Below are 13,667 nucleotides of genomic sequence, written 5' to 3' on the forward strand. Positions count from 1 at the left end.
CTAAACCTGCCTCTTCATTCAACTGTATGGCATAAACCTGCCTTCTCAGTTCATATGTATAAAATATATGTACTGAGTTTCTGGGCAACTGCCGATGCATCTCCATCGGAGGCCATGGCTTCAATTCCAGATTTCTATATGTGTGTTTATCTTTCCTTCATTTCCTGCTGCCCCTGCTAGGTCAACCCTAAGCCATGCAGGCTGCGGCAGGGTCGTCCTGCCTTTGTATTCTATATTCTTGAGTGGTGGTATTATAGGTGTGGGCTACCACACCCAGTTTATGTGGTGCTGGGAATCAAACTTAGGGTGCATGCGTGCTGGGCAAGTATTCCACCATGAGTCATCACCGGCTAGAACGCCAGTGTTTGTTTTGTTTTATAGCCAGCCAGAAGTCTCAGTGTGAGTTTCTTGGGACTGTCAGAAGAATCACTCCAACCTAAGGACTTTAAACAATGGAAATATGTCACCACCCCTAGAGGTTAGAACGCTGAAGTTGGAATGCTGGCCAGGCATGCTGGCCTCCTGAGGGCACCATGGAGAATCTTCACTTGCCTCCTTCTGCTATGGCAGTTTGGCAATGTTTGGGATTGTAGCTCCATCCCTCTAATCGCTGCCTCCACCACACCGCCTTCCTCTTGTGTGTGTCTATATTTCTAACTCTCCTTCTCTCTCTTCTAAAGTTACACTAGTCTTGGAGCCTTCACCTCATCCACTATGCCTTCATCTGAGCTAGTTTCAAAGATCCTATGTCCAAACAAGGGCACACACTAACTTTCTAGTGGACTTGAAATCTGAGAGGGATATTATTCAATCTGGCCAAGTCCCTATGTTTAATACTAAAAACTAAAGGTATGATCAGACTGCATCCAAATGAAAGCCTCAGGTACACAATCAGAAGCAGGAGAGTTTCACTGAGGAATGGCATGGGGTGGGAAGAGGTCTCTCGGAAGGCAAGATGGTATAGACCAGTTGTGTCCCTCCAAAACTCCTGTCAAAACCTAGCCCTCACTGGGGTGGACTGAAGAGATAGGGTCCTTTGCAAATTAATTAAAGCCTGAGGGCTGAGTGTGTAGTAGAGTACCTGCCTATAGTGCATGGATGAGACTTTGTGTTTGATCCCAGCACTGCAGATTTTAAGGAAAAGGGGAAAGAGAGAAGGGTAGTTGGGACTAGAGGCATAGTTCAGGGGTGTATAGCCATGTGCAAAGCTATGGACTCAATCCCTCTCTCCCCTTACCCCAAATCAACAAGGATCAACACTTTAGTGCTGTGAATGGATTACTGCCCTTAGAAAAGAGGCTTCAGTGCCCGGGACCTGGTTTTCTTCCACTGATTTCCTGTTAGTGCTACTGTACTGAGCAACCCCTGACCTGGATCTGGTGAGCATTAGACTCTGCTAGATGACTTATCGGAGGGATGGATAGAGACCCGGAAAATGGCTCCAGAAAACAGGAGCAGTGCCATTCCCCTCAGGCTCAGTGAGGGAGTAAGACAAGCTGGAGAGGAGGAAGGAAGCAGAGACAGGGCTCCTCTGAAGCCTTGTGTCCAGACCAGCTCACACAGAAAACAGAGCTGACCTGTCTAGCGCAGTCATCAGTGTTCTACACTCCTTCTTTCAGCTTTACACGGTTATCTTCTCTCCAGTTCCAAGAGGTGAGTTAGGGTGTTTATCTGGTCTTCATGGGCCTGAGTCTTCCCCTTCTAGCCCATCCCGATCCTGGACCTGCACAGGAAAGACTGCATGCTTCTGCAGCTCAAAAGAATGTTGCTCTGCTAATTAAGGTCAAAGTCTAGCACTGTCTGGATAGCCTTCTGAGCTCGGCACAAAATGGTGACTTCCTTTGTCAGCAGGACTTCTTCTCTGACCTTGTCTGGGGAGCCTGAAACTCCCACCCTCTCTGCCTGTGGAACGTTGTCAGGTAGCCTTGGTTAGATTACAGGTTCAGCTTCCCTTCTCCTGATAAGAACCATTCAAGTAGCAGATTCTATGGAATGCCTCTCCAAGCTGATGAGGCATCTCAGTACCTTAGCCTCCAGCCAATGACCTTTGTCCATCTTGGATACCCTGTCTGCTTCTCCCAGACTATATAATCCTTGATTGACCCTCAGTATAGTTGATCTGTCTCCTTGAAGCTGGTAAGTCACTATTCCCACTCATGGGCCTTTATCAACTCTGCTCCCTTTGTCTTCGTGGGCTGGTGGCCAGTGACCCCAGGGAGAAGGGAGACCCACAAAGGAGCAATGAGGAGACAAGATAGACAAAGGAACAAGTGACTTATTTGGAGGAAAACCTGCAGAGAAAATCTCAGTAGGAATTAGCACTTGGAAGCCTTAGAGATACCTTAGAAGTTAAGAGCACAGCTCTGCCAGAAGACCCAGGTTCAATTCCCAGCATCCACAAGGTGATGTAACTGATCCAGTGTCCTCTTCCAGGAGATCTGACATCCTCTTCTGATTTCTCAGGGCATGGGGCACACACATGGTGCAGACATACATGCAGGCAAAGCACTTATATGCAGAAAATAAATTCTTTTTTTAAAAATCGGAGCCTTCACTTATGATCTAGGCTGGAAGAGAGGGGGTGTTGTAAAGTTTCCCCTTTTTGCCCAAAGTTGCCCATCGCTAGGGGGCAACCAGTTAAAGAATGTTAGGTAAGCCAAAATTGTTTTTTCCTTGCTGACCATTACTTGGGGGTCTGCGGTGCAGGGAAGGCAAGCATCTAGAGAGACAACTTATGCTAGGTTTGGAGACCAAGTGACTGTAGTTCAAAGAACTGTCACCTTTCAGTCCCACACACAGGAGGTCTTTCAAAATAACATGGTTCTGCCTAACACATCCTTGGCACCCCTTCACAGGCGGTGTAGGGGGAGGTGCTGATACCAAAATCTGGTTCCCTAATTGGCTCTTGATTTGGTCAATAAAGATGGTAGGAACCAATCAATGGTCGAAGGGTCCAGATGGGGCTTCCAGGTCCCAGGAGGAAAAAGCAATGTGAGGAGAGAAGAGTCCTTCCCATCATTCTTTGGAACAAGAAGCACACAACAACCATGTAAGATCTTGGGGTAGCTAGAACCAGCGGCCTCTGCCACCAGTGAATGGCTGATATAGGCTAGCTAAAAAGGGTAGGGCAGGAGATTCTGCACCCAGCAATTGTGTTATCTGGCAAGTTCTAAGATAATAAAGTTGTCTGAGTGTTTTTCATCCATGGAACAAAGGTGGGCAGAGAAAGAGAGAAATCCGGGCTGGTAGCTGGCAGCTAGCTAGCGTAGTTAGCCAGGAGGAACCAAAGAGAAGCCAAGAGGGAGCTGGTGGAGCAGGGACAGCAGCTCAAAGCCTTCCCGGGTTAGGGGATGGTTGTGATCAATCCTGGCCTAAGCCAGATGGGGCAAAGGGAACCAGGAGAAGTCAGAGCTCGGGCTGATCTCCCAGGAAGGTGATAGTGTGTGTTTGTTTTTCTTTTTTCTTTTTTTTTAATTACATGCAACAGGGTGGGGCCCACACTCCTGCTCTGGAGAACATATCGGCACAGTCTCACTGTTTTAGCACCTGTCTCTCCTGTCTGGCCTTTGAGGGCCGGGGAAGGATGGGCATATGCTGTTTTAAAAGATTGAAGTGACCTGTCCTGTTGTCAGGCCATCACTAAGCTCTTTACTCTGTGACTATGGCAAATGGAGAATTTAAATGGCAAACATCACCAGGAGAAAGGAGAAGCAATGACTCGAACTCAAGCCAAGTTTCAAGGATTCTGAGAGCCATGTTTAGATCAGGAAGAGACAAGAGGCTAGAGCTAGGGGAGCTCAGGGGAGAGCTCACAGGAAGGGAAGGGGCAGGCGGGAATGGAAGGGGTGCATTTGCCAGAATGAATGAATAGTCGTTCTTCCAACTGAAAGAGCTTTTGGGAGGTCTGTCTGCAGAAGTCCCCAGCTTTAGCCAGGACGCTATGAACATAGCTGGCTGAAGACGGGGAGAGTGAAAATAATTGAAGTCACTTTCTGGACACCAATTTACTAAAATTAATTAATTAAAATAACATTGGTGTTGTCAGGGATATTCTTTTTACTTCCTGGTTACATATTCAAATATAGAACAATTAACTTAGCCCCAATATGACAGAGAATAAAGTAGGTAACCCCCTGGTGGCACCATAACCAGTGTGAGTGACTGAGTCTTCAGATAGCAGTGCACAGCTGCTACCTCAAATGAAGACAACAAAGATAACGCAAGAAAAGGCAGCTGATGCCTGAGGTGCCCATGCTTGGAATCCCAGCACTCAGGAGGCTGAGGCAGGTGCCTGTGGCTATTGTGAGTTCAAGGCCAGCCTGGGGTACAGAGTGGAATCCTGTCCCGCAACAAGATCCTGGGGTGACTCCAGTATTAGGCAATCTGAGTTAAATCCTGACCACTTTCTCAGATGGCCAGTTCAGGGCAGGCTAAAGAACAGGCCTCCTTTTTGGTGTTCCTCGGTCTGCTTTGTCAACTTTTCCTTCACAGTGAACTTATCCTCTTGTTGATCAATTCTTTCGGGACTTCTTGTTGTTTTTGTTTGGGGTAGGGTCTTGCCATGTAGCTGGGGCTAGTCTTGTACTCAATATGTCGAACACACAATCATCCTCCTGCCTGTGCCTCAGAAGCGCTGGGATGACAGGTGTCACCAGGCCCTGGCATGATGCTTTGTAGTGACTGTCCAGGACCCTGTGGGCCTCTTCTGGTCTCTCATGCTGCTCAGTGTCACTTCCATTGAGCTGGGTGTGGACCCAATGCTGACGAGAGCTGCCCCCTAGAGGATCCATGTGCACCCCCTTTAGGTGACAGTCATATTCTGAGAGGGAGTGTTCCAGGAGCAAGCATTCTAAAGGCCAGGCTGATTTCATTGTGAGCTCCTATGTCACTTATGGGTATTTAATGTCCTGCTTAGCCAGGTGAGTCTCAGCCTAGATACCACAGAGGAGAATTATCTTCATCTTCCTTTCTCTAAGAAAAAAAAAAAAAAAAATATATATATATATATATATATATATATTCATTATCTGTGTGTGCTCATGGTGTGTGTGTGTGTGTGTGTGTGTGTGTGTGATCAAGGTGTGTGAGGGCATGGATGTTGTGTGTGGAGGCATGATGTGGGGTAGGGAATGCATGCCACTGTGAGACTGTAGAATCAGAAGAAAACTTGATGGTGTTAATTCTCTCTTTCTACCTTTACTTAGGTTCTGGGAATCGAACTCATGTTTACAGGCTGCGTGGAAAGCACTTTTACCCACTAAGCCATTTCTTCAACCCCTGATTCTTGCAATTGGAGGTGCAGAGATGAGTTTGCAACTGTCTTCAATCTATACTGCCTAAAAATAGATGCGACTAGGGTCAGAATCCTGGCTGGCTGGACGCCTTTTCCACAGTCACTTTGAGGCCTAATTATGAGCCTATTCAACCACTGGAAAGTGGCCATTATTGATTCTGGTGTTTGAAAAGGAAGTTAAGTGGCTGTATCAACACCACTCAGCCTGATAAAAAGGCCAGCAAGTACAGGCTGGACAGTGCTCCACCAGGAAGGCCTAGTCCTCCCACTGGGAGCTGTTATCTTTTCCAGGCTTAGAAGCTACTGAGCCAGATGCCTGTAAGACTCTGTCAGCCCTTCTTAGCTAGCTGATTCTTCCGGCATCAGAAGAGGGCCCAGATACCTCCACTAGAACTTCTAATGAGAATGCTCTCTGACATGTAATCATAAGCAAATGTCTGTGACCTTTAAAAGATTTAAATCACATTTGTTTACTTATTTTGTGTGTGTGTGTATGTCTGTGTGTGTGTGAATGAGTGATTACATGTGTATGTGTGTATGTCTCTGTGTGTGTACGTATTAGTATGTGTGTGTGTGTGTGTGTGTGTGTGTAGGTCAAAGGACAAATTGTGAGAGTCAGTTCTCTCTTTCCATCATGTGGGTATTGGGAATTAAACTCAAAGTCTTCATTTTGTTAAAATAGGTGGCAAAGATTTTTAACCCACTGAACCATGTATCTGGTCTTTTTGGGAAAAAAATTGTGTGTGTGTGTGTGTGTGTGTGTGTGTAAGCCCATGCTTGATATGGTACATGCCTCCCTGTGGGAGCACATTTGGCCTGTGCTTTAATATCAGGCTATCTAAACGGTATTGATATGGCCACTTAACTTTCTTTTCAAACCCCAGGATCAATAATGGCCACTTTCAGTGGGTGGGTGAGCAGTCACTTGGAGGAGTTAGTTCTCTCCTTCTACCATGTCAACTCCAGAGACTGACCTCAGATCAGTAAGCTTGGCAGCAAGTGCCACTAGCCCATTCTCCGGACAAGACCATAGTCTTGAAAAGTAATTTTCACCACAATTCTTTTTAGCAACTGGAGCCTGGCAATCCTTGGCTTCTCCTCTACAGTAATCTTTTTTTCTCCAGACTTCTTTGCAGGACTGGCATGCAGCTCAGTGATAAAGCACTTCACTTGCCTAGCATTTGCAAGGCCCTGGATTTGATCTCTAGCCTGGGTCTGGGGTAGGAGGCCGGGTGGCTCATCTGCACGCCCAATCACACTTTAGGTTCATCTCTGCAGCTGTGTCTTACCTCACTCCAAAGCTTTCCGATGCACACTGAGGAGCCTGGTGTGGTAGCCACATGTCGTCCCAGCAGTGCAGGGGACTAACTAAGAGCAGGAGAATTACTGAAGTTTAAGAAGGCTTGTCTAAACTGCACAGGGAGACTGGGTCTCGCACGCGCGCACACGCACGCACGCACGCACGCGTACCAGATAGAGACTGGTCTACACACTCTGAGGCACTGAAGCTCAGGGAGGGAGTGCTGCACCAGGTTATTCTGACAGAATCCTCCTGAGGACCATAGAAGGTATTTCCTGCCGTTAGCACCCACTGCAGCTGAGGGTAGAATATGCTGGTCCCAAATCGCCTCTTAGCAGAAAGCCCTTGAGAATCAGACAGATGTGGCTTCTCTGACAAAGGGCAGAAAGAAGACCCTGAGAAATCAGAACTGCCTAAGTCCTCCCCCTCCTCCTGCTCCTCATGTTCCTCCTCTTCTTCCTCCTTCTTCTCTGTCTCTGTCTCTGTCTGTCTCTATTTCTCTGTCTCTCTCCTCTCTCCCCAGAAGAGATTTTGTAGCCAGGAAGGAGATATAAAGAGAGCACCCAGATGGGCCTGCACAGCTTGACTTAACTTTCAGGCTGGAGTGGTGTGGCTCAGTGGCTGAGCTCTGGCTTAACTCAGCAACATAAAAAACAACTCCCCTATTGGTCTCCCCACCGTGCCACAGCTGAATCCCATTTAAAGACTCACACCCTTTTTCTCTTGTCCTAGGAATGTCCCCACATGTAGATTAACCTTTGTTAAACGGTATAGGTGGCTGTGTGTGAGGCAGATCCATGCCTATAAGCCAGCACTTGGAGGATTGTGTGAGTTGAAAGCCAGCTTGGGCTACAGTGTGAGTTCAAGACCAGTCTGGGCCAAAGGGCACAATACTGTTTTTAAAATAATAAACAAACAAACAAATAAATAAATGCTGAAGCCACCACACACAATTGTCTTCTTGGAGGTTTCACTTCACTTCTGTGAGGTTCCTTGTGTTTATCCAACTGATCTGCCCTTTATCTTGCAGCATCCTTGTTGCTGAACCTCAGATGCTAAAAGGAAATGTTTTTTCTTCCTCAGCATGGTTTTCATTCATGCGTGCCTCAAGATTCTTCTAAATCTTGTGTGTAGTGTGTATAGACGTGTATGAGTGTGTGTATGAGAGAGTGTGTGTGTGTGTTTGTATATGAGTGTGTGTATGGGTATGTGTATGAGCGTGTGTGTTTGTGTATGAGTGTGTGTATGAGTGTGTGTATGGGTGTGTGTGTATGAGCGTGTGTGTTTGTGTATGAGTGTGTGTGTGGGGGGGTATTTGTGTTAGTGTCAGAGACACCCTTGGGTACTAGTCCCTGTGAGGCAGGGTCTCCTTGTTGCTATGCTACGCCAGCTTACTCTTGTACCCTGGGGAAGTTTTCTATCTTACACATCCATCTTACCATAGCCTTGCCGGCTTACAGATGTGGGTTATTGTGACTGGCTTTTCACACAAGTTCTAGGATTTCAAACTCAGTTCTTCACACTTGCACAGAAATTCTTTACACATGAAATCATCCAAAAGCTCTCGTCACCCAGAGTTTAATTTCATCTCTGTCTGAGCCAGATACCTTTCTAGGGTTGGATGGTTGCTAGCACCTCAAATGCACTGATCATTCCCATTCTAGGCATCCACCTCCTCTGCTGAGAAACCCACCTGCTGCTCCTTTAGGATGGAGCCTCCTGTTCTCTGTGCTCATGTCACACCAGCTCCCAGTCAGTTTCCAGCAGAGCTCCTGAATAGCAGGTGTGCTGGAGAGTTTTGTTTCAACTTGACCCAAGCTAGAATCTTCTGAAAGGAGGTGACCTTAACAGAGAAAACGTCTCCATAAGACCCCTCTGAGAGGCATTCCTTAATTAGTAACTAATAGGGGAGGGCCCAACCCATTGTAGGTGCTGCCATCCCTGGGCAAGTGGCCCTAGGTTGTATAAGAAAGCAGGCTGAGAAAGCCACAAGGAGCAAGCCTGTAAGCAGCACCCCTTCATGGCCTCTGCATCAGCTCCTGCCTTCAGGTTCCTGACCTGCTTGAGTTTCTGTCCTGGCTGCTTTTGATGATGAACTGTTACATGGAGCTGTGAGTGAAATAAAACCTTTCCTCCCCAAGTTGCTTTGGACATGGTGTTTCGCACAGCAACAGAAACCCTAACTAAAATAGCAGGTTTCCTGGAAAAGTGTAGAATAAAGTTCTCAGGTTGAAATAGCACCCAGAGTGGTAATGCCACAGACTGGAGAGTTGAGAACTCACCACCACCCTCAGACAAGGGCTTCACAGGGCTTTTATCAGTGCTATTGAGAGATAAAGCAAACTTTAAGTTCACAGTGGCGGATGGAGCCTCCTAATAGAGAAATCAGACGAAGACCTGTGGGGAGGAACCTGACTTAAGAGGATCAAATCTTTTGTTTTATCCATTTCCAAATAACAGATTTACTTGGAAACTTCAAGTATATCTTCAGCTCTCTCTAACCAAGCCACAAAGACCAGCATTAACTGAGGTTTTGTGTCATATAAGTGAAATTAGAGTGACAGTCTTTCAACCGCTCTCAAGCATCTTGGTGTCAAGCACGGTGCTGTGCACTCTTAATCGCAATGCTTATGAGGCCACTGGTGGGTCCCTAAATATGACGTCACCCTGGTCTACAACATAGTGAGTTCCAGGCCAATCCGGTCAACATAGTGAGAAATCATCACCATCTTGGGGCTGGGACATGGCTCATCAGTAGAGCTCTTGCCTAGCATGCCAGAGGACATGGTTGGACTCCCCAGCATAGGGAGAGGGAGGAGGAAGGTTGGGTTGCGGCAGGTATTAGAAAAGCCGGCTTGGCTCCCGGCTTAGCCACCAAGTTCCTGCACTAATGCTGGCTACAGGTGGGCCTCCTGGCCTCATCTGAGTGTCCTCATCTCAGCAGGCTCTCCTGTGCCGGCCAGAGCTCCCAAGTTCCCTTAACAGCCATGCCAGCCCCACACAACGTCCATCCTCCCCTCAACTAGCCACCACACCCATCACCCAGTAAATCAAAACTCTAGATGCTTAAAGTTACCCAATGGATTTACATATATCAATAAAATCTCAATACACAAAATGCCCACACAATTTAGACAAGTTATCCCAATTTTCCTAACCTTTAGACTTCGTAACTACCTATTTACTTGAAGCCACACGGGTCCATGTCCACTGCCATTTCGCCTTCCTTGCTCTCTCTCTGTGTCCCCTCTGTCTCACCCTCTGTCTCTCCCTCTCCACCACCGCTAGCTCCACTCCCTTTCCCTGTCCAATCACAGGCCTCCTGCTGCAGATAGCTTGGACAGGGAAATTTCTGCCACAAATGTTGAAATCCTTACATCTGTTTGCTCTACAACACTCCAAGTGTCCAGGCAAAGCCTCTTAGGAATGGAATTTAGGTGAAGCAGTGATCACAACTTTAATTCCAGCCCTAGGGAGGCACAGTCAGGAGCATCTCAGTGAGTTTCAGGACAGTCAAGGCTACACAGTGAAACAATGTCACAAATAAACAAACACACAAACAAGAATGGAATTCAGGCCAAATACGGTAGCAAATACTTATATTCCCAGTACTCAAAAGGCTGAGGCAAGGAGATCTTGATTTTTAAGTATAGCCTGGGCTCTGGAATAAGACCCTGTCTCAAACAAAAACGAACAAAAACCAAAACACAGCAGTAAACATCCAGAATTGAGTGAGCTTAGGATCCTCCCCGTCAAACAGGAAGCACTGGGACCACATCATACGGTAATGACTGAGATGGAATGAGACTCGGAGAGCAAAAGACTTGGAGAAAACTGTTGAAAACAGATTGCCTGGTGTAACACTATCCTGGTGCCGCCGCCCTTGCCCCTGAGTAAGGTCTTCCCTTACTACTTGCCAGCGTCTGCTGCCTCAAGGAAGGAGGAACATGGCAGAAGTGCAGCAAAAGGAGTTTTACCAAGCTTATGGTTTGCACAGAGGCAGGGGACGATCCATGAGTTCAAAGCTATCCATCCACAGAGCCATCTCTCCAACCCTTTACTTTTTATGATTATCATGTTCTTTGCAACACAGTTCTGTCATAGAGCTCAGGCTTGCCTTGAACTTGAGATCTGAACTTAGTCTTCCTTAATTAGCTTCTTGAGTGCCAGGATGGCAGGCAGGGACCACCATGCCTGGCTTCTATATAGAGCACCAACACTAGGAAGGGTCCTGGGGCCCCTGGAATTTCCCTTCCCCTCAGGTCAAGAGTTGGACCCAGAGCATTGACTCGACTTCCTGCAGATGAAGGACTGGTACGTGCAGTGTTATGAGCCATAGGTAACTGAGTAGAAGCAGATGCAAGCGGGGCTCTGCCCTCTTACTATCTGCCTAAAAGCAGGATGCACATCGTGGAGGTGCCATCCTCTCCACCCGACAGGGCAGATGTTAATCACCAGAGACACTTGACAACTTAGGGGCCGTAAAGGGTATGTAGAGTACTCCTTGCCCATAAGTCCCGCCTCCCTTGATGGCTCTATCTACTGGTCTTCCCACATCTGACACTCTAAGAGCTTAAAATCCTTCCCTTTGTCTGTGGTTACTGTGACTTCTGTTAAGATATCAGCTGTAACCTTTACTTTATGTTGCTGGCTTGCATTGCTCCCATAGACCAGGGCATTGTGTCTGTTGTCAGGCTAATTCACAGAGACAGCCAGAGCGCTACAGATGGCTAAAGGAAAATGTTCTCTTCTCTCCATGAAAAGGCAGGAAAGAGCCTTTGGTGGGCCCGTGTGTGTGTGTGTGTGTGTGTGTGTGTGTGTGTGTGTGTGTGTGTGTGTATGTGTGTGTGCGCTCAGAATGACGATCTGGGTGGCAGTTACTCGGTGGTCACGTGGACAAAGTTCATTATGCTGCTGTTAAGTCTAACTGAAACATCCCTGGTGCCAAATGCCTGCAACCTCCTGTATGAGAGGCAGAGACAGGAGGATCCCCACAAGTTTGAGGATATCCTGGTCTACATAGCAAGAGCCAGGCCAGGCAGAATTATAGTGTGAGACTTTCTGAAAGCAACAAAACCAAACAAATCCAGCGTGCTAGGATTCATAAACTCCAAGAATCCTTCCACTTAGGAAGCTGAGGCAGAGGGATTTTGAAGTTCATGCTTGTGTAGTTTCCATGTTGAGTTTCAGGCTAGCCTGGGCTATATAGCAAGAACTGGTCTTGAAAAGAGAAAACATGGGCAGGAGAGATGGCTCAACACGTAAAAAACAGAAACAAACAAACAAAAAAAACCTTCCTGCCAATCCTGAGTTCATTAGGAGAAGGAAGTAACCAGGTCTGACACGATGTCTTCTGACATCTATACCCATGCCATGGCACACGTGCCCCCCCCCCCAACACAAATACATATAATTAAAACAAAACACTTTAAACTAACAGTAGCAACAAAACATCAGGCAAACTGTGGACCAAAGCCTGTAGATTTTTGCTGGTCTGGATGGTTAGGCATCACCATTTGTGCGGTCCCTAGCTGGCTGTAATCCATGGCCAGCACTGAGAAAACATATGTGAGACCTTCCCAGCACATCCTCCTGGGGACCATATAGTGACTAAACAAGGCTTATTTAGCCTTTGAAAGTAAGACTCGCTTCCTTCGGTGGGGATGGGCGGTGGGAGAAAGAGACCAAAGCCTTCCCTTCCTAGTCCCCTGTATGATTCAACTGTACAGATATTCCCAGCAGGCCTAGCTGTCCATCAGCTCTGCCTAGACAGCCACCCCCAGCAACAAGGATTTCTCAGGGCCAAAGGCAAAAGTACAAGTCCCCTGGCCAGAGCATCGAGTGTGGGGACAGGGAACAGATATCTATGACTACAAGAGACTGCCTATAGGAAGTGAAGGGCCACAGCAGGCACCTCAGTGCAGAGATGGTTTGCTCAGGAGTACCAGGAAGGCGTATAGGTAACATCTGTGGTCAAAGACACATACTTTTGATGCCTCCAGTGAAGTGAGACCCAGAGTGACTTAGGCTGGGGAGCCCCGACTAAATTCAATATAAAAGCTTTGTGATTATAATCTGGTGAGTATTTGCGGCCATATTTATCACTGAGAATGGCTGAAGTCTTCGGAAATGGCTTTTGGGGTGGGGGAGCACACAGAACTGGCATATCTCTAAATTAGGTAGTGAAGTAGACAGGTGCTGAGTTACTGGACACTAAGAACTCAGTGTGAAAATGGAAACATCTTACAGTGTGCTCTTGCAATCAGACATTTCAGGTTATCCCCTGGACACCAGAAAAGAAGAGACATCGAAGAGATGTCTATCCAAGGAGTTTGGAGCTTTCTGCAGGTGGCCTTGGGCACAGCCTTCTCTTGTTAAAGGGCACAACGATTGCAAGCCATATCCATTTCCCCGAATGATTCCTCGTGGTTCCCCAAAGTCTCCTAAGCAGCCAGAGTTCCCCAAAGTCTTATCATCTTACCGGCAACTCATTTACTCTGTAGACCAAAATGACCTCAAAGTCACGCTGTAGACAGGCTGGCCTCATAGTCTCAAAGTTCTACCAGCCTCTGTCTTCCAAGGGCTGGGACAAAAGGCAGGCAGCATCACACCTGAAAAAAAATAAAATAAAATAAAATAAAACAAAACAAAACCAAAACATGTGAAACATTTGTCAAAAAACTTGTTTCTTAAATGATCCGATGGAACTGGGAGGACAGATCTTATCACTGACCCAAAGGAAAGAGGAACCCAATATACATGAATACAGGAAGGCTGAGCTGAGTACAAATGAAGGCAAAAATTATTGCTTCCACCTGCAAAATGAGTAGGGGTTAAATCTCTACCAGGAAGACTTTTTTGTTGTTGTTTATTTTGTTTGTTTGAGAAAGGATTTAATGAAGTCCAGCCTGGTCTTGAACACTTGATCCTCCTGCCTCTATCTTGAAAGTGCTGCAATTATAGGCATGCATTGTTGTCCTTGGCTCAAAATTTGTGCATTTACTAATTATATACAATTTACTGAGTTGAAATATAGTGTTTAAAGTATCTGAATATTTGGTGTACATGCCTGTG

General features: G+C 46.7%; 1 long non-coding RNA gene across 1 annotated transcript; it reads right to left on the bottom strand.

Moving 5' to 3' along the window:
* Nucleotides 1-3,985: 3,985 nt before the first annotated feature.
* Nucleotides 3,986-13,206, bottom strand: LOC143442948 (uncharacterized). Its single transcript, XR_013111574.1, has 3 exons — nucleotides 13,075-13,206; nucleotides 8,287-8,436; nucleotides 3,986-4,971 (listed from the first exon to the last, which is right to left on the bottom strand). It is a non-coding gene; the product is annotated as an uncharacterized LOC143442948 (long non-coding RNA).
* Nucleotides 13,207-13,667: the final 461 nt, after the last annotated feature.

This window comes from Arvicanthis niloticus, chromosome 7 (genome assembly GCF_011762505.2).
Source record: "Arvicanthis niloticus isolate mArvNil1 chromosome 7, mArvNil1.pat.X, whole genome shotgun sequence".
NCBI classification, from domain to species: Eukaryota; Metazoa; Chordata; class Mammalia; order Rodentia; family Muridae; genus Arvicanthis; species Arvicanthis niloticus.